Here is a 23,117-nt window from a genome sequence, read left to right as displayed (position 1 = left end):
GGGCATGGATGCAGTAGTTGACCTCTCTGGCTTCCTTTCACGTCCCTTGATTCCATAATTTGAATGCATAATTTCACATGCATTTATTCAGAAATATGTGCACCCAGACTACTTTCTGCTAAATGCAGACTCCCACTCTTAAACATTGGAGAGAGAAGCCTGTTAACTGACATTTGCATAGGATGGCAACGTGTGGGAGAGAGAACTGCCAATCATTTCTGCCAACATCATTCTCAAGGGGAGTCTAAACGAAGCTAGCATGGTCCAATTAAAAGAAGCAATTATGAATAATGGAAAGTAAACAAATCTAAGAAAAATGATAGTGCCGGTTATAGTGGGTACTCACAATGAAAGGCTGTAGTCTTAAGTGTCACCTTTGTTTCTAAAACTATTAATCTACTTTGATTTTCTTGCAGGTTTTCATATGAAATAATAAAAAAGAAATTGTTAATCTTCGTTTAATAACTAAGTAAAATTCACAGTAGTGGAAAAATTAAAAACCTCTTTACAGAGCTTTAATTAGGTCAAATTTCTACTTGGCCTTTGGGTTAGGAAAAATATATAAAGTATTACATTGTGACCCATTTAGCTGCTTGATTATAGAAAATATTGCAAAACAGACTAGTGGACCTACATAATTTTTCCTAAGGTTAAATATAATATGTGAAATCTGTTTTTGTGCTGTAATACAATCCAACTATTACAAAAAGTAGACTTCGATAAGCTGCATCTTTATGCCTTGCCGTATGTGCAGGGGAAATTGAACCTTGCATTGTAATGGCTTGTAAGTGTGTGTTCTTATCTCTGAAAGCATAGTGGTATTTTTACCACACAAACAAACTTTGTGTTAAATTAATTGACCCTCATTCACTTGCACAGTGATGCAATTAACAAATAGCTGCAGACATCAACATTTTGATTGCATTTCCGAAATAAAAAAAAAAAAAAAAAAAAAATATATCCCTGCCTCCAAGTTCTGGCTGGAATGTAGAAATAATGTTTTTCCAAGTTATTTTCCTTTTCTGAATATCTCTATGGTTGGGTCGTGCAAGATAAATGTATGTTAGACAGCCAAAGTACAAACTCATAGTACCCCCCAGTGATAACCAGAATGATCAGTGATAAAAGGCACAAGAGCAAGGGGAAAATGTCTTTGGACACATGGAAAATGGTAGCAAGTGGCTGAAAAAGAAACTCAAGACTTTTTAATACTGGAAAATAACTAATGGAACCAAAGGGAATAAGGAGCAGAATAAGGAATAGAGGTCAATTAATTGATCTCTTCAGGAGCTAAGAAAACCACTAAAGGTAAGAATGATATGCTAATATATATCTATGGAAGAGATTTTGAACCATCTCTTAAAGGTGTTTACGGCTGACTCCCAGTGGAGTGGAGAGGAGGTGATGGTCCAGAAGCCTCGTGCAGAAATGTACACAGTCCGCTTGAAAAATTCTAAATCGAAAGCTGAAGCTAAATTTTGATTTAGCTGATGTCAGGAGCATGCTGAAAAATGCTCTCTTGATAAGCAAGGTAAAGCAAAATCATCCTGATCTAGTAAGCTAGCACATCCTTAAAGTGGTGAAGCAACAAAGCCTGTTGATGCCAGTTTCAGTAGTTACAAGGCTCCAAGTGTGAGTTTACCCATTCCTGTCTATGGAACTGGCCATTTAGCCCATCATGACCATCACATCAGGCATCCTGAAGTAGATGCTATTTCATTAGCATCACTTACTGCCAGCAAATGACATAGTCTTGGAGCAGAGCCGAGCTACTGGCATGAGAGTTGTGCTAGTGATTCTGGGCTGGATTTCCCCAGGGAATGTGTGAGAGCTACCTAGTCTAGTGTTTGATGAGAGGTGCTATGAGAGACAGATGGAAAAGCTTCATATTCCACATGTTGTTGGGCAAAACTAGGTCTTCTTCAATCCCTTTATTACTACAGAAAGACAATTCCTTGTAGCTTGTTCATGCATGTGCATGCATTCTAACTTAATTCCACCAGCAATGCCTCGTCATGCCCACTTTCCAAATGAAAAACTTTAGGCAATTTGCAGCTATGAAGCAGAGGTATATTTAGAATACTAACCACATGCAGATAGTGACTGTATCCACAGACTTGAACACGTTCTATGTTTTGTGGGTTTGTTTTCAACTCTTGCAGTGTCACGTAGCAGAGCTTAGGTTAGTCATCAAAATATTTTTAATTCAGGCAGTTTCAATTGTTTGCTTTTTTATTTTTGCAGAACAGTTGTGATGAGTTTGTACAAAACACCTACATTTCATTTCTTACTAACCCAACCTGCATATTTATCAGTTTTTCCCATTGCAGAAAATACCAGAATTACATACTTCTATATCCAAAATACTACCAACCACCTCCCCCCCTTTTTTTTCCGTCCTGATGCGGGACTGCCATCTGGTGGAACAGGAAGGCACTTCTGGTTTGGACCTAACCAAAATTGTATAATCATGGTTTCTCTTTTAGGTTTCCAACGATTCAGTATAGCAAATGGGAACCCTGATTCTGGTCTCAAATGGAAATAAGGTTACAGTGAAGAAAGGAGGCAATGATGATTATTACAGCAGCTGAAAGTCTCAGAGCTACACTGATTATAATGGGTAGTGAATTAGCAAGAAGAGATCACTCAATTTTATTAGTCAATATTTAAAAAAAAAACATGTGTGTGTATTTACAAACAATGTATACATATACATGCATTTTAAATACATATACATCATGTGTACATGTGTGTGTGTGTGTGTGTGTGTGTGTGCGCGCGTGTATGTGTGTGTATCAGACAAGGTAAGGAAAAAAATTGCAACAGAAACAAAGTGGCCCTAAAAGTTAGAACAGAGATGGTAGAGCCACCATTCTCCCCTTACATTCCCCAAAATATGTACACATCATGTTCATTCTCTAGAGCCCCTAACAGGGCCACACACTGCCGATGAGACACTGCCTGGGCAATATTGGGTCTCTGAAGATCTAGAAGATTCAGTGATTGCTGTGCTGCAGCTCTATTACTCTTAGGGATAATGTCTTCTTTGCAGAAGACTTACTCTGACCAACCATGAAATACTGCTGGAGGAAATATTTATCGATATTTGACATACTGTTCTTGAAGTAAAATTAGTGTGAATTATCAGTGGGAATAAAGCAGAGTTGGTGCCCAGGTATTTTTCTGAATAATATGTCTACCTCTGTCTTCCTAGTTTTCAGGAAGAGGGCTTCTTATGTGCCAAAAACTGCCAAATTCATCTAAGCTAATCACAGACATTAAAAATAAGTTACTTTATTTTTTATATGAGGCACAGAGAGGCTAAGAACTTCCTCAGTCAGACAGCATTCATTTATGTCACAGATGGTGCTTTCCCCACAACTCTTTACATATGAAGGAGGAAATAAGAGGGAGAGTCTACTGACTTTTTACTTTCCCGACTTCTTATTCTGTGCCTGTGACAGAAGTAACATTTTTGAAGGAGATAAAGTCCCAGAGTAGACGCTTTCCTAGCCTAGAGAGCAGGTTTCTTTTGAGTATGTTTGCTTCTTTGAAAAGAATGTCTTTGAAGTTGACAAATTCTGTTGTCTGAAAGAAAAGGATGTATGCATGTTTTTCATCTGGAGGAAAGTCGAAATGGTTGTGTGAGATTACATAACTAGACTCACTGTTAGAGCTGGGGTTGAGGGATCACCCTGAATAACTGCAGGGATCCCTAGACTCAGGGTGGAATCCATCCCTACAATATCTGCAAGTCCGATCTCAAACATCTGCAGAATTAAGAATGGGACTATTCTCTTTGTCCAGATGTTTCTTCTGTTCATACTACTCAAACTATACACATAAACCTAGAGGTAAATATCATGAGGAACCGATCAGAGCCTCTTGTTTGACTGATAGGTATATGGTCTGTTTGTCATTTTGAAAAGTGAGCTGTGGAGGATTTAGTGACTTGTTGTCCTTGGATGTTCCTGGGGGATGACTGAACCTCAAGCAGAGGAGTTTAAATTACTTGAAACCTGTGGACAAGTGAAAGATGGATCAGAAAAGAGGATAGAACATCACCTGAATGATAAAAGACATCAGAAGGAAAATATGACAACATATTCAATGCATAATGGCTTGACAGTACATGTTTGTGGAGTGATTTAAAAAATGCATAAGTGTATTAGTTATATAGCAGAGTAAGAACTGCATTTCTAATTTCATGCAAAAAGTTATTTTAAGGCTTCAAATTTTGCACTTCAACTTTTTAATGGATTTTTTTCTGCTGTATTATACATCCTCTTGACATTCTAAGCACAGTATTTTTTAAAATTATTTTGAAATAGTTTTGGATTCACAAGAAGTTGCAAAAATAGTACAGAAGAGTTCCTAGCTTCCCCCAATGATAAAATCTTATATAACCAGAATACATTATCAAAACAAGGAAAGTGACTTGGTTCACTACTAACTACAGACCTTGTTTGGATTTCACCATTAAGCAGTTTCTTCCAAAATGGTATTTAACATGTCTTAGGTTTTACTTGCGGTATTGATTAATTATTTTATTGTGATTAATAATTTTGTCTTAATTATCTTATTAATTTATTTAATATCAGATAGCTGCTCTGTAATATGTATTCAGAACTCAAAAATTTATTTGAAAGTTGGAATTCTTAAGCAAAACCTTGCTATCTGCGTTTGTATTTTGCTTTTGTTTTTATTTGTGTTGTTCTCAAGTAAATGGGTAATATAACCTGCCATTGCATGAATTCTTGTGGAGTTTAATATGGTTGCTCATCTGCAAAGTTAAGACTTGCAGCAAAGTCTCAGGTAGCTGTCATCCAAGTGGTTCCTTGTCTGCAGTAAAATCATAATTTTCACTGTTTCTATCAGTATCTTCTGACTTATGAGCTTATAAATTTCTGCTCTGCCAAACTCAGTTATCTTTTAGACTTTGTCCTTCTCTTTATTCAACCATGTAAGTTACAGGCATGGTGTCACTGGAAGACATCAGTATCGCTTAGAACATCACTATTATAGATCAGTGAAATTAAGTTGTTCCTTTTCAAATGAAAATATTAAGAGCAAAATGTTATATTTGTGCAACATTTTATAGTTTCAAAATACTGACATGTCCATTATTTTCCTTGATCCCATGCATCAACCCTATGAAATAGGCAGGACGAATGTTTTTTATCTCCTCTTAAACTTTGTGGGTCACGAGAACTAAAGATCAGATGCAAAAAGAGAGAGAGAGAGAGAGAGAGAGAGAGAGAGAGGGAGAGAGAGAGAGAGAGAGAAAATCCTGGATTTAGCCAGGAAGACATATTTGTGCCAGATAAATCAATAGAGGGAATTTAATATGGTCATTAGGATTAGATAGAACAGCTGAATGAACAAGTAGAGGAAAGTGAAGCAATCCTAAGGTTAATAATCCCCACATGCTGTCTCCATGCCTAATGCTGGAGGGACAGAGAAGAGGCGCTGTTGCTGAATCCTAGGAAACAGTGGCACCTTGTTAGACCAGTGCCACCCATTGGCCAAACTTCGCTGGAAGCATAATGGCAATGAAGCCAGGGAAACAGTTTTACACCCACAGGTGTTACAAGCAACAGAAGAGAGGTGTCAGGAATTTATATGAGAGCCAGTATATTAAATAGTGTTGTGCTGGGCATACTCATTTTTAATAGAAATACTACATGATGGCACGTTGCTGAGCACAAAGGGTAAAGATGAAATGGACTGTATCTCTGCTGTGAAGAAATTTTCGGTTTTATAAGGGAAGACCTTCATGTAAACAATGACCACTATCATTGTTACTGCTGCTAACTCTCATATTTGCTACCATGTAACATTTATTGAGTACTACTTCTATGCCAGGAACTCAATTATTTCAGAATAGTTTCTCATTTAACTCTTTGAATTCAGCTTATTATCACTCCCATTTTACAGATAATAAAATTGAGACTTTAAGAGGTCAAGGGTCACAAGGCTGAATAGCCAAGAGTCTGATACAGACTTTCCAACTCTAAAATCCATGCTCCTTCCCCTGCTCTATGTTGCTTCCTTAGGTATAACAAGTGTTCAAAGTTCTAGGATTACTTCTATATCTAGGACATAGTGTAAGTACAAAAGAAGAAGTGACCAATTTGCCCAGGGGGCAGAGGAGACTTAGAAGAGACTGTACACTCAAACGAACTTGCGGTAAGAGTGAGGGTTCTTCAGGTGAACCAAAAGGCGATCACAGAGTAGAGCACAGCAGCAGTATCAATACTGTATAACGTTTTCTAAGAGTCTGGTAAATATGGCTACAGGCAGGTAATGTAGAACTATTAGTGCACAGTTTGAGAGGAGGAATTATGAAAAGAGAACAGTCAAGAGAAATAAGAATCATGGCAGGAGACATGTCATACTCTGGAGACACTTCATACAAAAGAAAGTGAGCAATTGTTGATGATTGTGTGGTGGGAGAGTCCTAGCCGGTTTTACTTTAGGAATACTACCCTGCCTGCAGAGTTAGATGGCTACTATGATATGTTTGCATAACACACGGTCACTGTTTAGGACACTGAGTGAATAGTAGGAGGATGCCCTAAAAAAATGAACTCGAGTTGAAATGTTATCCTAATAAAGTAGAAGTGCCACCAGCTCCATCCAACCACTTAGCATTTTTTCTCAACTTCTCAATTATTGAAAATCGATGTTCTGGAAAGAGGTTGGTGATACCTGAGCGGACTCCAGCTATAAATGCTTCATTGGGCCCTTTATTAATTTACTTTAAAATTAAAGGTATCTGAATAAATGTAGTTACATAGCTTTACACTTCACCATAAAACTTTCCCATATATTTTCTCATATAATCCTCAAATCATTGTATGAGTCTAGTAGCATAGCTGCATGTGCTATAATTTGAAGATGATGGAAGTGAAGAGCAGCAAGGTGAAACTTTTGCCACAGATCTACTAAATAGCAGAGCCAAGACCATCAACTGGCCTATTTGTTCAACCCCGTGTTACTTTTGCATATTTTCATGGTTTTCTTGGTAAGTCAAATTATCTCTTGTTACTCTGTCATAGTTATGCTATGTCTATATTTAAAGGAATTAAACTACCTTATAACACCCCCCCCCAATTTTTCTGTATATTGTGTTTTCCTTTCATATCCACATACCATTTATTATTTCTCAGTAATAGACTTTGTGATGGATTTAATTTTTTTTCCACTGGCAATAGTCTACCTCTCAGAAATGTCACCTGTCAAGTATATCAATTCCTTCAGTAAACAGAAAGCTATTTAATACTTTTATATGAGCTTTAAACTTAGCTTCACCTGGTTTTCCATTATGTTGCAAGGTGCTTTAGAGGTAGAAATGCACTTTTGGTCTGCTCACTAACAGGTGAAAAATTATTTTCCTGCCTTCTTCGATTTTACTTTCTTGTCGGCACTCACTTGAGTTATACATCATCTGCATTAAATGGGGCTAGCTTTGTCTCAACAGCGCAGAAAGAATTCTTAATATTGGAATAGTCCATGTCCTTTTCTTGTTCTCTTTTCCTTCACAGAGTTTAGTAGTGTTCATTTTATTCACTTGAATGTCAACATTCTCTAGGTTACTGTCATGTTTTGTAATTAAAGCAGTCTAGATGGATGGAGTTGAGTAGAGAAGTGGCTGAATTTAATTATGGTTAATAAGCATATGACAAGGGGATGAAATACCATCTGATTCTCATCGAGCTTCATCACCACTGTTTATTTAATAAAAAATTTAGTATTGAAGATGGGGGTGGGGGAGAGGGGAAAATGGGTGATGGGTACTGAGGAGGGCACTTGTTGGGATGAGCACTGGGTGTTGTGTGTAAGCGATGAACCACGTGAATCTACCCCCAAAACCAAAAGCACACTGCAATGCACTGTATTTTAGCCAGTTTGATAATAAATTATATTAAAAAAAGAACTTATATTCGAAATTGCCTTGCACCTGATAAAAGAAAAAAACAGAAATCCTTAAATGACAATGTAGTTTCATTAGTATTATCTTCTAACTTGTCAATAGGCTTATTTCAGAGGAAACAGTTAAAATTGTCAGTATCATGATTCTAAAATGAATATTCATTTATGTCTTTCCACACTGTGGTCATGTGCATGTATATACAGTGATTCATGAATGTGCAGGTAATGAATAGAAAATGTTGCTTTAAAAAGAGTAAAGGGATTATGAATATATGTGTGTGTGTATGAAATACAAATACATGCCATATTAGTATGATGAATATGGACAATACAAAATGTTAAAGAAGTTAGTTGATGATGATTTTTCTTTCTTTTTTTCCTCCTTTGGTTGCTTTAGTTTCTGTGGAAATTGACTATTTCGGAAAATTCAGTTTCCTACTGGGAAAAATTGAATGCTGGGCAGTGTACAGACACTGCAGATTCTCAAGTTAGAAGATTTGAGCTTTACATCTAGCTATGTGATTAGCTAGCTGGCTGGTTTTGAATAAGGAAACTATGCCTCATTGTCCACATGTGTGAGACTGTGATCATGTCTTCCCAATCTGAAGTGGTTTCTTGAAGATAAATTAAAATATAGCCCAAAAGAGGTTTCAATGAACAAGGTAAAAATATTATTCAAATTATATGTTGGAAATGATTCTTTTATGTTTAAATCAGGTAAATTAGAAGTCAGTTAAATGTGACAATATACCTTTGTAGCCAAGCCAAGAATATTAAAATTATGTTCATGAGCAAATTTGTGTGATGGTTTGGAAGGCCCAGAAGGACAAGTTCTAGGAATGAAATCAGAGTCCATACTCTGAAAGATCAAAGTGTGTTTGGACAAGTGGTCAACAAGAGCAGGATTAGTATAACCAAAGAAATAATCTTTGTAAAGAAAGAATTTGGTAAAAAGAGGAGTATTGCTTTCCTCCTTTTATCACCTCTAGGCCCTAGAATCTTGGCTAGAAGTGTTATATAAGGTGTTCCAGGGGCGCCTGGGTGGCTCAGTCGGTTAAGCGTCCAACTTCGGCTCGGGTCATGATCTCGTGTTTCATGAGTTCAAGCCCTGCATCGGGCTCTGTGCTGACAGCTCAAAGCCTGGAGCCTGCTTCGGATTCTGTGTCTCCCCCCTCTCTCTGTGCCTCCCCTGCATGGGCTGTCTATGTCTCTCAAAAAAAGAATAAATGTTAAAAAAAATTTTTTTAAGTGTTCCTGAATCAGGTGTTTCTAAAGATTATTTTACAAAAAATATTTTAAATGTCTGTGTAATGGTGAAAGTGATCGACTTCATTCCAGTCTCAGTAATTGATGCAAGAGTACAGCTTATTGTTTGTGAACCTGTGTGTGTCTTCCTCTCTGAGGAGGTAGCATAGAGTAACCTATGAGCAGGAGAGATGAATTCTGGTTCATTGAGTATCCTTACCAGTGACTAGCAGTGCTCCTGTCCTGAAAACTAGAATGCTCAGTCTCGTTTCAGGGCTCTTATTGCTAAGTTATGGGAGGTGTCTAGCTTCTTTTTAAGTGGTCTTTAAATTCTGACTAAGGCCTTGCTTTTCTTTCCCTGTGATCCAAAGTGACGGTTGCCCTGTGGTTCTACAGCCCTCCATCTCTGTGACCTGAATTGTGTCACGTCTGTGTCTGTGCTGTCCTGGCAGCTTTATTTGCTCTTCACAATCAACGTTTCCTCTCACTGTCAAGAGCCCTGGCATTTTAAACCCCTTTTGGCAGAAGCAGTTTAAGCTTGGAAACTGCACTGTAAATATATCTCTTGTTGGGCAGAAACAAGGATACTCTGATGATGCTATTTTCCATCAATAGTCACCAACAACCGCTCCCCCTTACTCCCACCCCTTACCCTTGCAGTAGCTCAGATGCAGCACTCCTTGCTCTCTGCTCTCCTTTTATGCATCCATGGCATTTAGGAGGACAGGTCAGATTTTCAAAGGGTCTACACGAAGCTCCAAGACCACCAGTGTGGGGAGGAGAGAAACAAAAGTGAAAATACCTCCCTGTATAGTCCATTATAAGGGTCCCCACAGGCTCTCAGCTGAGGTTACCGCTGTCATCCTGTTCTAGTGTACTTCTTCCTCTCATCCTCTCCCTCTGTTTAGGCCCAGGACACCTCCAAAAAAGCCCTTTTTCTGATCTTAAAATGTTAATACAGGAATTTCGCATAGAATACTCTTACATTAATAACTAGGATACTTAGCACCCCAGATAGAAGTGTTTACATTTAGAAGCCTGAGAAAACACCTAGACTTACCCCATGTGTGTAAGACCTATATCACTGAAACGAGCCAACAAAATAATCCCTGCACAAATACAGTTCTTTACCTCCCCGAAGCACATTTCCAGCCATTTTAGATAGCTGCTTCTTTTCATTTATTCATTTCTGTTCCCTCATTTCTTGTTATCAAGCATTCAGGATTATTTCTGCTGTTTTTTTTTTTCTATTTTCTTTAAAATATTTGGCTTTATGGTTCAGTTGAGGATCTTTAATAAGCCCAAGGCAAGACTTTATGGATACTTACTTGTAACTAAGTAGAGGGAGACAGCACAGGTGTTTGTGCAATGGGTCTTCTAGGCCTTTTTCATATCCTGGTAATATGCTGCTGAGGCACTCCACCCTTGTGGATTGATAGCTGGATTTTGATCTTTAAAATTTACTATATCTTTTGATTCGTTTGTGTGTGTGTCTGTGTGCACGCACGCATTATATACAATATCTATAGCCATGGATTATCCCTTTATCTGCATAGCACAGTATGAATTACTTTCTTACCTCTATGCATGCATTTGTTCTTAGGACATTCATAATTTTCTTCAAGGTTATACTCTGTCTTTTAAATTTTTAATTGGATAAAATTATCACCCTATTTACAAATTAGTTTATGTTAGGTACCATCTCATTCATCATTGACAATCCTTCCTATTTTAAATCTGGTAACTATGTACAGTTAGTGTTACTTAACCGCCCTACCATCCATGACAGAGTGAGCTTTTCCACTTCTGCTTTCTCAAGATGCATGTAAAGCTGTCTCATTAGGACTCTAAGTATTAAAAATTGCCTGTGCAATTTGGGACTTGTATGTGAGAAGCAGTATTTCAGCTTAAATATCTTGTTTCTTACTTTCTACAATATAACCAAACCAACATTGGGACTCCTAGATGGTAAAATTGCTTATGTATATTAGCAAATTTTATGTATCCGTTAAATTTGGAAATGACTCAAAGCTATAGCCAAAGCATATGTGGCTATCAAAATATAATCCCTTAAGGGAGAGCCATGTGACGTTAACTTATCTTAATATTTTGATAGTGTGTGTGCACGTGTCTGTGTTATTTCATACTAATCCATAAATATAGATTAATAAAATATTAGATTTATTAAAGCTGTGGAATCAGTTTGAAATGCAAGCCAATTCATTTTATTCTTCTATAAAACAAGATGCAATGCAGGGAAGAAATTTATGCTGTGGTAATAGCTGCAGCATATTGAGCTCATATCATGTATCACTTTATATGTTCATCTACTTAATATTCACAACAACCCTATAAAGCAAGCACTATTATTATTTTCGCTTTACATATAAGGTGAGGCCTGAAGAAATGAAGTAGTTTACTCAAGATGTGGCAATTAGCATGTCTACAACCTGGTGGTCTATTTTGGTGGCTTTATTTCCTTTGTAGTTTTGAAGGACATAAGTACTACAGTGATGCACCATATCCCTGTTAGGAATGCAACTCAGTAAGAGGCTGAACCAAGGATTGGAAGCTCTTCTCCAACCATTAATCCTCCCTGAGAGGTCTGTGTGCGGAAAGGATCACAAAGGTATTGGAGTTCCGTCGCTTAAATCCGGCTTGATCTTGTCCTCTATGTGTCTGTTAACTGTGCTCAGATAATTTAAAAATTTTAATATTGGGCACTATTGGAGTCCTAAGATAGCAGAATATCATATTTCCTCCTTCAATTCACATGGATCAACATGACTGTTCATGATTTCCTAGGAAGTTCTATGAATTTTTTTAATAAAATCTGTTATTCCTTTTTTTTTATATTTATTTATTTTGAAAAAAAGAGAGAGAGAGCAAACAGGGGAGGGTTGGGGTAGGGAGAGAAAGGGAGAGGGAGAGACAGAGAGATAGAGAGAGAAAGAAACCTAAGCAGGCTCCTCACCGTCAGCACAGAGTCAGATGCGCCACTTAAACTAATGACCTGAGCCAAAAGTTAGACACTCAACCAACTTAGCCACCCAAGTGCCCCTAAATTCTGTTATTCTTAATTATTTTTGCTAATTTTGAGAATATGTAATTTATTGACTAAAGCCATAGGTACATAAGTGGAGCCCAGTAATGAGAATTTTTGGTAATATGTTCATGAAAGTGAAAGTGAATGCACGTATAGTATTTAAAACTCCAGGCCCCCTGAACTGTCAGGTGTGTTCAGTGATATCATCTATTAGCTGTTCTTTCATGCATATGCCATTGGAAACTCGTCACTTTAACAATCACAGATCTTAAGTCCTGTAATCAGCCAATGGCACTTCAAAAGAAGGCAGATGAAAATAGGAAGTTAAAGTTATCTTTTATAAACTATGGGGAAATTATCGTAGAGAGAAAAAAATATATCTTGAAATAAAGTATATAGTATAGAAAAGCACAGAGGTCCAAAACAAAGAAGATATTTTCTTTCCAAACAAAGATTGGTAAGACATGCAAGAAGCTAAAAGTTGCTATGAAAAACAGGAGCAATTATATATGTCTTCTTAAAATAATCAGATGCAAAGATACAGTGATAAAAATGCAAATCATAAAATACTCTTAGCCAGCTAGAGGTCAAATCAATGTTTTTCCTCAAATCAAAACATCAGAATTTTTCCTCAGTCAAGTTTTAATTTTTAAAGGTTGAATATTTATGGGGAATCTAAAAGCTGAAATTATTACAAGTCCTTGGAAAAAGGTTAAGATTTAAGTATTAGGTAAACATGAAATGTTCATAAATGAACTTGAAGGTGTCCATGAACACCTTGAATTAAAATGCAAAGCATTCTGAAGGGAAATTTTTCATCAAATTTCCAACAGAGTCCAAAAATTCTTAATAATTATTTTCCTAGAGCAGTATTTTTCTTTGTCTTTTCGTTTTTAAAAACCTATCCATGAACTAGACAGGCTCATAGGCTTTATACTTAACGTGTGTTAATGGCTTTATATAAAGTCATAGAATGTTAGATTCATAGAATTTCAGGCTCCGTCCTCATGAATCTCTTCTGGTTTTGCTGCCAAGTAAATGATAAGCCTGTGCTTAAGAATCACTGGTGTGAAAGTGTAAAAAGAAGCTTTGGAGCCAAGGAGATTTGAGTTCAAAGCTTCCTCTGCTACTTCGTCAGGTTTCATAAGCTTCTTGAATCTTATTGTTCTTCACTTGTAATAATGATAATTATATATCATAGGGTTGTAGTGGATTAAATGATGAAATACATGTATGTATATATATATATATGTATATGTATATATGATATACATGACATATACATGTGATATACCATTTGGCATCTAGGTAGAACTCCCTGTTAGTCCAAGATATTTTATTCTGTGTTTTACCACCTTTTAGAATATTCTTCTATATACTATATTATTGAATAGAATCTGTCTAGATATCATTTTCCCTCAGTTTTTTTGAAGGCTTGTATTCATACAAATCTAAACCCTATTTTGCCTGACAACACGTCCATTCTTTGTATTCTCATTATCTTTGCCATTCTTTTGAGAATTATTCATCTGTTTTATACCAGAGTGTCTATAGTCATTCTGCTGCTAGCCTTTCCAAGTGAATTCTGAGAATTTCCTATTTTGTCTGAAAGTTTTGGTTAACCACTTGCTGAATGCAGATATTCTGGGAATATGTTTGGCCCATCTTTGAGGTTCACTGCTTAGGACTCAGGTTGTCTTGGTGACAGTTCTACTATTAGGACACAAATTCAGGAAACTGAAATGAAATATTTGCTTCTGTAACTTCTGATACAATCAGTCCAGGAATGCCTTTGCCCATTCATAACAATTTAAGCACAATTCTTTCTGTAAGTGAAATAAAATAGGGTGAGTTGCCAGAAACTAGGGTGAGATTTCTTAGGTACCTATTTGTAGGTAGCCTCTGTGGAGGAAAAATAGTGTAGAAGAAAAAGAAAAAAAAATATGTAATACTGTATCTGTGCTATATATCCTGCTTTGTAAAATTAAGAGAAGAGAATCTCACAGGTGATGATAGAAGCTGTTTGAAAAATATTTCCAGAGACATAAAGAATATCTGTTTCCCTAATTTCCTTAGGGTTTGTTTGGGAGAAAACATTCTATGACTGGAATGTCTACTTCTCTTTATCTCAAGGCCTATCTAGCAGCTGAAGTAAGCCAGCATGTACAAATGAATGAGCCATGAAGATATCCCTTATATTTATCGTTTCTGTACTTATCTCTTCTACACATCTGCATTAAGTGTCTAGTATCAGTCAAACATCATGATGGAAGCGTCTGGTACATAGAGGAGAAGAACCACATGACTCCTACTCTCTCACTGTCTAATAAGAGGAGACAGACATATGAACAAATAAGTTGTGGACAACAAATTGTGTGCAGAGATGTTCAGTGCTTCCTGAGGCTATAAGGGAAAGCTTTCTAGGAGTCTTATCAGGTGAAGAGCCGGGCCAGAGTAGGGCATTTCAAGCACAAAAAGCTATACTTACAGAATTGAAGAGAGATACCTGCACACACTGACACCTATAAGCCATCAGGTCCCACTGGAGAGTAGGGCGCTTGGTCCTTAGAAGTCATTTCCCCATTTTACAAAAGTGAGAATGGAGGTTCAAAATAGTTAAGGGCTTGTCGTAGAGGCTCCTATTTAATAAACTAAAACACTGACCTGGGCTGAAGGCTTCCTGCTCCTGATCTACCAAATGCTTCTGCTTGCTTTGGCTATATAAAGACAAGGAATCCTTCCTTTCATCAAGACCTGCTCCTGAGATTTGTATTTGAGTTTTCCTTCATTCATTTATGCTTTCACCTCTGTTGGACAGTAAACATTAAACAAGGAAGCTGAGGGGCACCTGGGTGGCTCAGTTGGTTAAGTGTCTGACCTTGGCTCAGGTCATGATCTTGTGGTTCATGAATTCGAGCCCTGTGTCGGGCTCTGTGCTGACAGTTCAGAGCCTGGAGCCTGCTTTGGATTCTGTGTCTCCCTCTCTCTGCTCCTCCCCACTCGTGCTCTGTCTCCCTCTCTCTCAAGAATAAACATCAAATTATTTTTAAAACAGGGAAACTGAAATCAATGTAATATATTTGCTTCCTTAGTAAATCATATAAAATCATTTCAGGTTGACTGGTTCTAACTAGTCACCAATGAATATACCTATGTGCCTTTTCTATTCTTACCATGCTTTCCTTTTTCCTACTTGTACTTTCTTATTGTGATGTTCCCATTGTTCTGATTTCTAGTGTGAAGCAATTCTCTACAAGATGCACTTTAAAGTTAAAGAACATCTTCCTGTTATGCCCTCCTCAGTGACAGACTTACTTTGCAAGTCAAGGGATGGGAGGTTTAAATAAAATTTAAAATAAACTCGTTAAAATGGATGGTTTATTGAAAAACAACTATACATAAGTTTATGGAAGTGTATTTTCGAGTTCAGCAAATATTCATGTATTCACAAGCCTTCTGTGCTTCAAGTCTGTTCTAGGTCTTCATCTAGAGGATTAGAAGATGAATAAAACATTGTGCTCACCTCTATAGGGTTCTCAGATTAGTAGGGGAGGCAAACATTTAAGGTAATGATTCGAACACCGAATACAGAATGCAATCATGGAAGCACATTTAAAATACAGAGATGGAACTGAAGAAAGAGCAACTCTGTCTAGAGACTAAGGATAAGTTTCCTGGAGAAACAAACCTCAAAATTGTATTTTAAAAGCTGCAGGGAGTTTTCTAGGAGGAACAAGATAGTGGGAATGGGATATTCAAAGTAGAAAGAATATTCTGTGCAAAGACGTTGATGGGTGAAAGCTTTAGACACCCACCTGATTGCTTAGATGTCCCTCTGGGCTGCGGGAAGGCTACAGAGGGGTTAGAGCTATGAAGATAATTGAACAGACTCACATAATAGAAAAAAATGAATACTTTTTCATTTTAAAGAATATAGTGATGGTATAAAGGGAGGGGAAAGGAGTGCAAATTTAGGAAGGAAGACTAGTGAGGAAATTGTTACAGAATCCAAAAATAGGTGATAAAATATTAAAACAGAAACACACAAACTTAGTGCCATAGAGAATAGAGGAGAAAATTATTTAGGAGGGGGAATCTTACTAGAAACTAGTGGCTCATTGGATTTGAGTAGTGAGGAAGACAGACCAAAATTACTTGTAGGTTTTGTGCCTTTGAGGAAGAATAAGAAGTGGTACCACCTACCAAGACAGGGAATGTACTATTGTACAAAAATACAATATAATATAATAAATATAATAAATATGATATGATATGAGACAATACAATATAATGTAATATTCAATTCCAGGTAGTCATAACATTTATAGAGAAAACTAAAGCAGAGAAGCAAATAAAGGGAGGTCTTACACTGAAAATGCTATTTTAGATAAGATATCACCTCTGAGAAGGTGATATTTAATTGGAGAAATGAATGAAGCAGACACCTGCACAAAGATCTAGAAGAAGAACATTTTAAGCAGAGTGAACATTGACTACAAACACTGTGAAATAGAAATGGTTTTGGCATGGAATGGAGAGAGTCAAAGTGGAGAAGTGGGGTCAGAAATGAGTTTCAGAGAGATAGGAAGTGACCTTGCAGTAGAGAAGAGTTTGGATTTTCGCCATTTGAAATGGAAATCCTGAAGAGTTTGACCATCAGAGTGACAAGCTCTGATTTGTATCTTTAAAAGGTCATCCTGGCTGCTGGGCATAGAGAATTAAATGCAAGAGGCAAGAGTAGATACAGAGAGACTAGTGAAAAAGGTACATCAGCACTGTAGGAGGGATATCATGGCGTCTTGGACTAGGGGGATGGTGAGAAATTGAGAAGTGTGTATTTTGATATATGGATATACGGATGGATTCAATTCAATGTGTGGAAAAAGAAGATCAAGGAGGAATACTAGATTTTTGGCCTGAGCCGTTAAGGTGTGGGAAGAGCAAAGTTGTGGGGGAATATGGAGGAGGGAAAATTGAGTTCGTTTTTGGATATGTTTAGCTTGTGATGCCTTTTGGACATTTGGTTGGGTGGGTGGTTGCATATCTTCCTGTGGAGTTAGGAAAGAGTTCCAACTGGAGATAACATGGGAATCCTCAGCATACCTGCCTTTGAGATCACCTAGATTAGAGGAGGACAGAGGATGGAAATGGGCAGAAAAACATGAGCCTGGAGGCATACTACATAATCAGGATCAGGAGGACACTAGCAAGGGGAGTGTGAAGAAACAGGGAGAGATTTGGGGAATCTTAGCCATGAATTTCAGTGATAAACATTTTAGCAGGAAGAGGGTATGGACCAACAATGTCAATTGCTATTGACATGTCAGAGAAGTTAAACACTGTTAATGCAGAGTTTTAAAAACTAACATGATGCTTCCATTTTTTATTAAAGATTTTGTTTTTAATTTTTAGAGAGAGAAAGTGCAACCAGGGGACAAGGGCAGAAGGAGAAGGAGAGAGAATACTAGGCAGGCTCCATGCTCAGTGCAGAGTCTGATGTAGAGCTCAATCCCATGACTCTGGGATCATGACCTGAAACAAAATCAAGAGAGAGGCTCAACTGACTGAGCCACCCAGGTGCCCCGTCAGGGTTCCGTCTTTGTACTAGCTCAAAAATTATGAGTTAAGACTAGCTTATATGAAATTATTGTACAAAAGGAAGAATATCATTACAAGTGCAAATAGCTGTCATGGGAGCATAAGAAGTATGTCTAAATGGGAGAAGGGAGAGGGAAGAATGAGCAGCTGACTTTAGAGCCAGACGTGCCTGTGGCCAAGTAGGATTGTTTATGTCCCACAAACTGTTTAATATAAATACTTTATTCTGAGACGGAAGCAAAAAGGATTGTGTGCTGCAGATGAGATCATAAGCAAATTTAATTTCAGTTTTCTCTAGCTCCATTGGTCCATGTTTATAGACATAATTAATATATATATAGCATTAATTTAATTATTTTTCTTGCTTGTTGCCCATGTGTATAATGGAAAAAACTTAGTCTGCTCCTCTGCCCTGTGTTATTTCCAGGAATTCCCAGGGCCTGGGTTCATCGAATGTTCTGTTCTTAACAGAAATGTTTCTCTCCCCTGCTTAGTGTCATGCTTTATTCTTAGAGGTTGTAAGCATCACTCTCCTTCAGCTTGGGATTTCAAACAGATTTCAAAATCAGAAGAAAGAGAGTCTTTATCCTATCCCTTCCATTTTTGGCCTCCCCAATAATTATTAACCAAGAGCACAGTGTTCACCCTTTCTTTGTTAAGCCAAAGAAGGATACTCACATGGAATACATAAATCCGCTCCTCTCCAGTCTGTCCCATTAGGTTGACAAATATGTCCAGACATGTCTGAACCACAGCAGAGGACACAGCCTATGATTAAGTTGGACCTTTTGACACATAGATTATGGGATTTACCAGAGATTGAAAGCACACAATAATGAAACAGATTTTAAAAAATGAAGAGTATTTTAGAGCCTCAGGCAAGGAAAGGAGATAATCCAACTCCTTTATTTCTTCCACTCGAAGAAATTGAAATCAAATAAATTTAACCGATACATCTAAGGACACAAAGCTCAATTTTGTAGAACTCAGACATGTACCCAAGTCTCCAAATCTCGAACTATTTCTCTTTCCAATAAAGTAAGACACACACACACACACACATATACAGAAATGCCATGGTAACTGAATATTGAATACGGTTTAAGTCCATTGAGTAGTTAGATTAATTTTACTATACTCTTGGAAACAAGAGGACTATTTGAGATGGGAAGCAAATATGGCAATGTGTGGATGTGTCATATTATGGATGCAGACAGAAAAGTAGGACGCTTGGTTAATTTCTCTTTGTGTTACAAATTGCAAATTGTATTCACTTGTAATGTGGTAGTTTTGACCACATATGCTTAGAGGATGGGGAACTCAGTAAATGTTGACAAGGAATGTAACATCTTAATATTCAATTTCTGAATGTTCATGAATCTTGTGGAGAAAATCATAGTATAACAAAAAAGCTCATAGTGATGTGTATTTACTGAAACAACTGGTCACCTGAAATGAAAATCTCTAATTGAACTAATTATTTGATTAATGAACCAACTTACTCAGTTAAACCTATGGTTTTTGTAAAGTATGTTAGTTTTCAGAATTGGTGTTAATGGATGAGAATTAGATTTTCTAGGTAGATGGTTACATAAATACAGTCTCCATCAATCCAGTCTGGGTTTCACATTCCTACCACAGACTTTACCTTTTAAAATCTTCTGTTTAATTCAATCCCCTTATTAAAAGCCTTTTCCTTTATTTTCCAAAGAATGAATTTCAAGCTTCTTTATGTGGCAGTCAGGGTCCTCTCCATCTACCGCAATTTTGTCTCTCTAGTGCTGTCTCTTATTCTCTTTTCTAGCCATAATCTTTTCCCCTTCTTTTTAATATTCTATCATATACCTTTTATTGGACAACCATCCCCAAATTATTTTGCCCATAAATATGACAGACTTAATCACCTCTAGGCCTTTATGTTTATCTCCCTTATTGAAATGCCCTTGTCATCTTTCTTTACTCATTGAAATCCTATGACTTCTTCAAAGACACAGATCAAATGTCAAGTTACCTGAGAATCCAGCAACTACGTATTGACTCCAATAGAGCTCATGGTCTCTGTATTCATAGGATCTTCCAGGGTACTCAAGTGTCCCTTTTCCTATCCAGAATGCTATAGTTCGTTCATTCCCCAAAGCAGCCAGTTCAAATCTCACTACTTTTTTCAACCCTTAAATGCTACTACTGTACTGCTCACTCAACTAACTCAATGAAACCAGTCGCTGGGTGTGAACTCTACCAGATTATATCCTTCAACCTCCAAATATATCCATGTCCTCACTTCTCTCTCTCCCAAAAAGCAGTGTCACCTTCCAAATCTTACACCTGTGTTCTCAGTTGCTTTCCTTTCCTCACCTGGGATTTTGCCATATTTCTCTCTCGTACCTTTGATATCCTCTTTTCCACTGTCTCCTTCCTGTCATCTTACACTTCGATTGTTTTGCTCTTGTTCATTTTAAACAACAGTGTTTTTCAATATTTCTGCCTCTCTTTCAAACAGTTGCCACATGGCTCATTGTTTGTTTTTTATTTGATGAGCAAATGTATGAAAATGTTAGTTGATACACATGAATTTACTTTTGTTTATTCTTCAATTCTATGCATTCAAGTTTTAACTTCCATTGCACTACTGAGATGGTTCTGAAGTCCAAATAAATGTTCTTCATCTCCATTCTCAGTTTCTTCACTGTTCTCCAGTACCACTGAGTACTTGTTCTTTCGTGAAATATGACGTTTGGATTTAAGGGTATGGGTCTTCCAGTAATCTCTCCTATTTTTTTTTTTTTTTTTTTACTTTTTTTCCTTGTCTGTTAGGAGCTCAAGTTCTATTTGGACAGATCATACCCTTCATGAAATCACGTCAGTGGCTTTCCATTATATGCATAACAAACTTCATGGCCTGTCCCAGTCTTCATACAATATAACTTTAATATAACTTTTTTAGCAGAGACACCAGAAGGCCTCCAAAATATCACACACATTCATACCTTCAGGCCTTGGATTATGCTGTTGCTTTCTGTCTAGAATGTTGTTCACACTTTTCAACTTGAGAAAGTCATGCATATCTTGGAAATCATCTCCCAAATGTCATTCCTTCTGTGTCACTTGCTTCCTCTGATTATTACATGGAAAATTAGTAACTGCCTCTGTGTTGCCTTTAGGACTATTTATGTGCATTAAAGTTTTTCAGTAATAGTACATCGTATATTGAAAGTATTTTGAAAACTTTTTTTCTGTTTTCCGTTACACTATTTCCTCAATTAGGTTAGGGTCTACATTAATCTTTGCGCTCACTGTGCTTAGCACAGTGTAAGTTATCACTAAGTATTGATTTATCTGATGATAGTCTTTCCTTCATCAAAGCTGTTGGTGAGGGAAATTCTATAATATTCCTTCATATGACATTCATATAGAAGCAATTAATGAAAGAAATTGAATTAAAAATAGTTTCTCTGCAATTTAAATGGTGATTTGCAGTAATTAGGGGAAATTATTTATTATCATAATTATTACAACAAAATTAAATATTTTAAATCAATATTTTAAAGTACAGTATTTCTCAATGTTTATTTTGCATGTTAGATCATTCCCAATTCAATTAGTACTAACTGTAGCTCTTGTTTTTTCATCTTTAATAATTTTTAATCTTTGACTTTTCTCTGATTTCTCATTCTGTTTTAGTGGGTAGACCATGATTCTGAAAAAGTGCCATCTTAAAATGAGTCTATACTCTGAATGCACACTCTACAAAATGGAATGTGAACATTTTGTAAATTCTTCATCTCCCCAAAACATTGATCACTTATTTAATAGCTTGTTTCTTTTCTCAGTCTATTTTACTTTATTTATGTTATTGAACTCCATCCTGTTAACGGATGTAATTGAATGGTTAAGAAAGCCTCATATGGGCGCTGGAGGGAGGCCGAGATGGCTGATGAGATCACCAAGGCTCACGTCACCTGGCCTGATGGCGACACGATCTTCTGGAAAGATCATTCACAAGGAAATCCCAGGCAAAATCATTTTTGAAGATGACCAGTGTCTTGCTTTCCATGACATTTCCCCTCAAGCACCAACACATTTTCTGGTGATACCCAAGAAACATATATCCCAGATTTCTGTAGCAGAAGATGATGATGAAAGTCTTCTTGGACATTTAATGATTGTTGGCAAAAAATGTGCTGCTGATCTGGGCCTAAAGAAGGGTTATCGAATGGTGATGAATGAAGGTTCAGAAGGGGGACAGTCTGTCTATCATGTTCATCTCCATGTTCTTGGAGGTCGGCAGATGAATTGGCCTCCTGGTTAAGCATGTTTTAGGGATAATTTTCCCTTCTCTAGGCAATGGTCAATATTTGCAAGTTCCAATATGTTAAATAGTATATTTGTTTTTACCTGTGTATGGGGAGATTGAGGGAATAATTTTAAAAGCCCATACATAATAAAAGATAATGTTGCATGGTTAAAAAAGAAAGAAAGAGAAAGAAAGAAAGAAAGAAAGAAAGAAAGAAAGAAAGAAAGAAAGAAAGAAAACCTCACATGGAGCAAATTCCATCTTATTTTGCACTAACCCATGAAAGAACTTCCCCTTCCACAAGGATATTCTGGAATTCTCATTCACTGAAGGCCTTGAGACCAGAAATAAAAGTTCATATTATCTGTGGCCATTGAACTACCGGGGGATGGGGGGAGGGGTGGGGGGAGGGGGTGTTTGGAGCCCATCTTCACCAACCAGATCATACTGTTCGGTTGGCAGGGACTGTCTTATGTGACTGAATAAGGAACTTCTGTGCCAGATCTTACCACAGTGCCTGTATATCACAGATGTTTGTAAATGAAGGAATGATGGCCATGGTGTTTATTTTCCACACTTAAACTCATATTTCCTGTGTAGTTTTAGGATTCTTTTCTCTTTTCTCTCTCTCTCTCTCTCTCTTTTTTTAAGTTTATTTATTTATTTTGAGAGAGAAAGAGAGCATAAGCAGGGAGGGGAAGAAAGACGGGTCGGGGAGAGAGCCAAGCAGGCTCTGCACTGTCAGCATGGATCCCAACACGGGGCTTGAACTCACAAACTATGAGATCATGACCTGAGCCAAAGTCAAGAGTGGGATGCTAGGGGCGCCTGGGTGGCTCAGTCGGTTAAGCGTCCGACTTCAGCTCAGGTCACGATCTCACTGTCCGTGAGTTCAAGCCCCGCGTCGGGCTCTGGGCTGACAGCTCAGAGCCTGGAGCCTGCTTCCGATTCTGTGTCTCCTTCTTTCTCTGCCCCTCCCCCGTTCATGCTCTGTCTCTC

At 37.3% G+C, this 23,117-nt stretch overlaps 1 protein-coding gene and 1 pseudogene across 5 annotated transcripts in view; both read left to right on the top strand.

Annotated features, from left to right (window-relative positions):
- ADGRB3 (adhesion G protein-coupled receptor B3) overlaps positions 1-23,117 on the top strand; it is a 721,030-nt gene that overhangs the window by 145,953 nt on the left and 551,960 nt on the right. The window lies entirely within an intron of this gene.
- Positions 21,737-22,298, top strand: LOC109248197 (adenosine 5'-monophosphoramidase HINT1-like; annotated as a pseudogene).

Source organism: Panthera pardus, unplaced genomic scaffold (assembly GCF_024362965.1).
Source record: "Panthera pardus isolate Hobbes unplaced genomic scaffold, ASM2436296v1 HiC_scaffold_17, whole genome shotgun sequence".
Lineage (NCBI taxonomy): Eukaryota > Metazoa > Chordata > Mammalia > Carnivora > Felidae > Panthera > Panthera pardus.
This window is presented reverse-complemented; position numbering and strand designations above follow the sequence as displayed.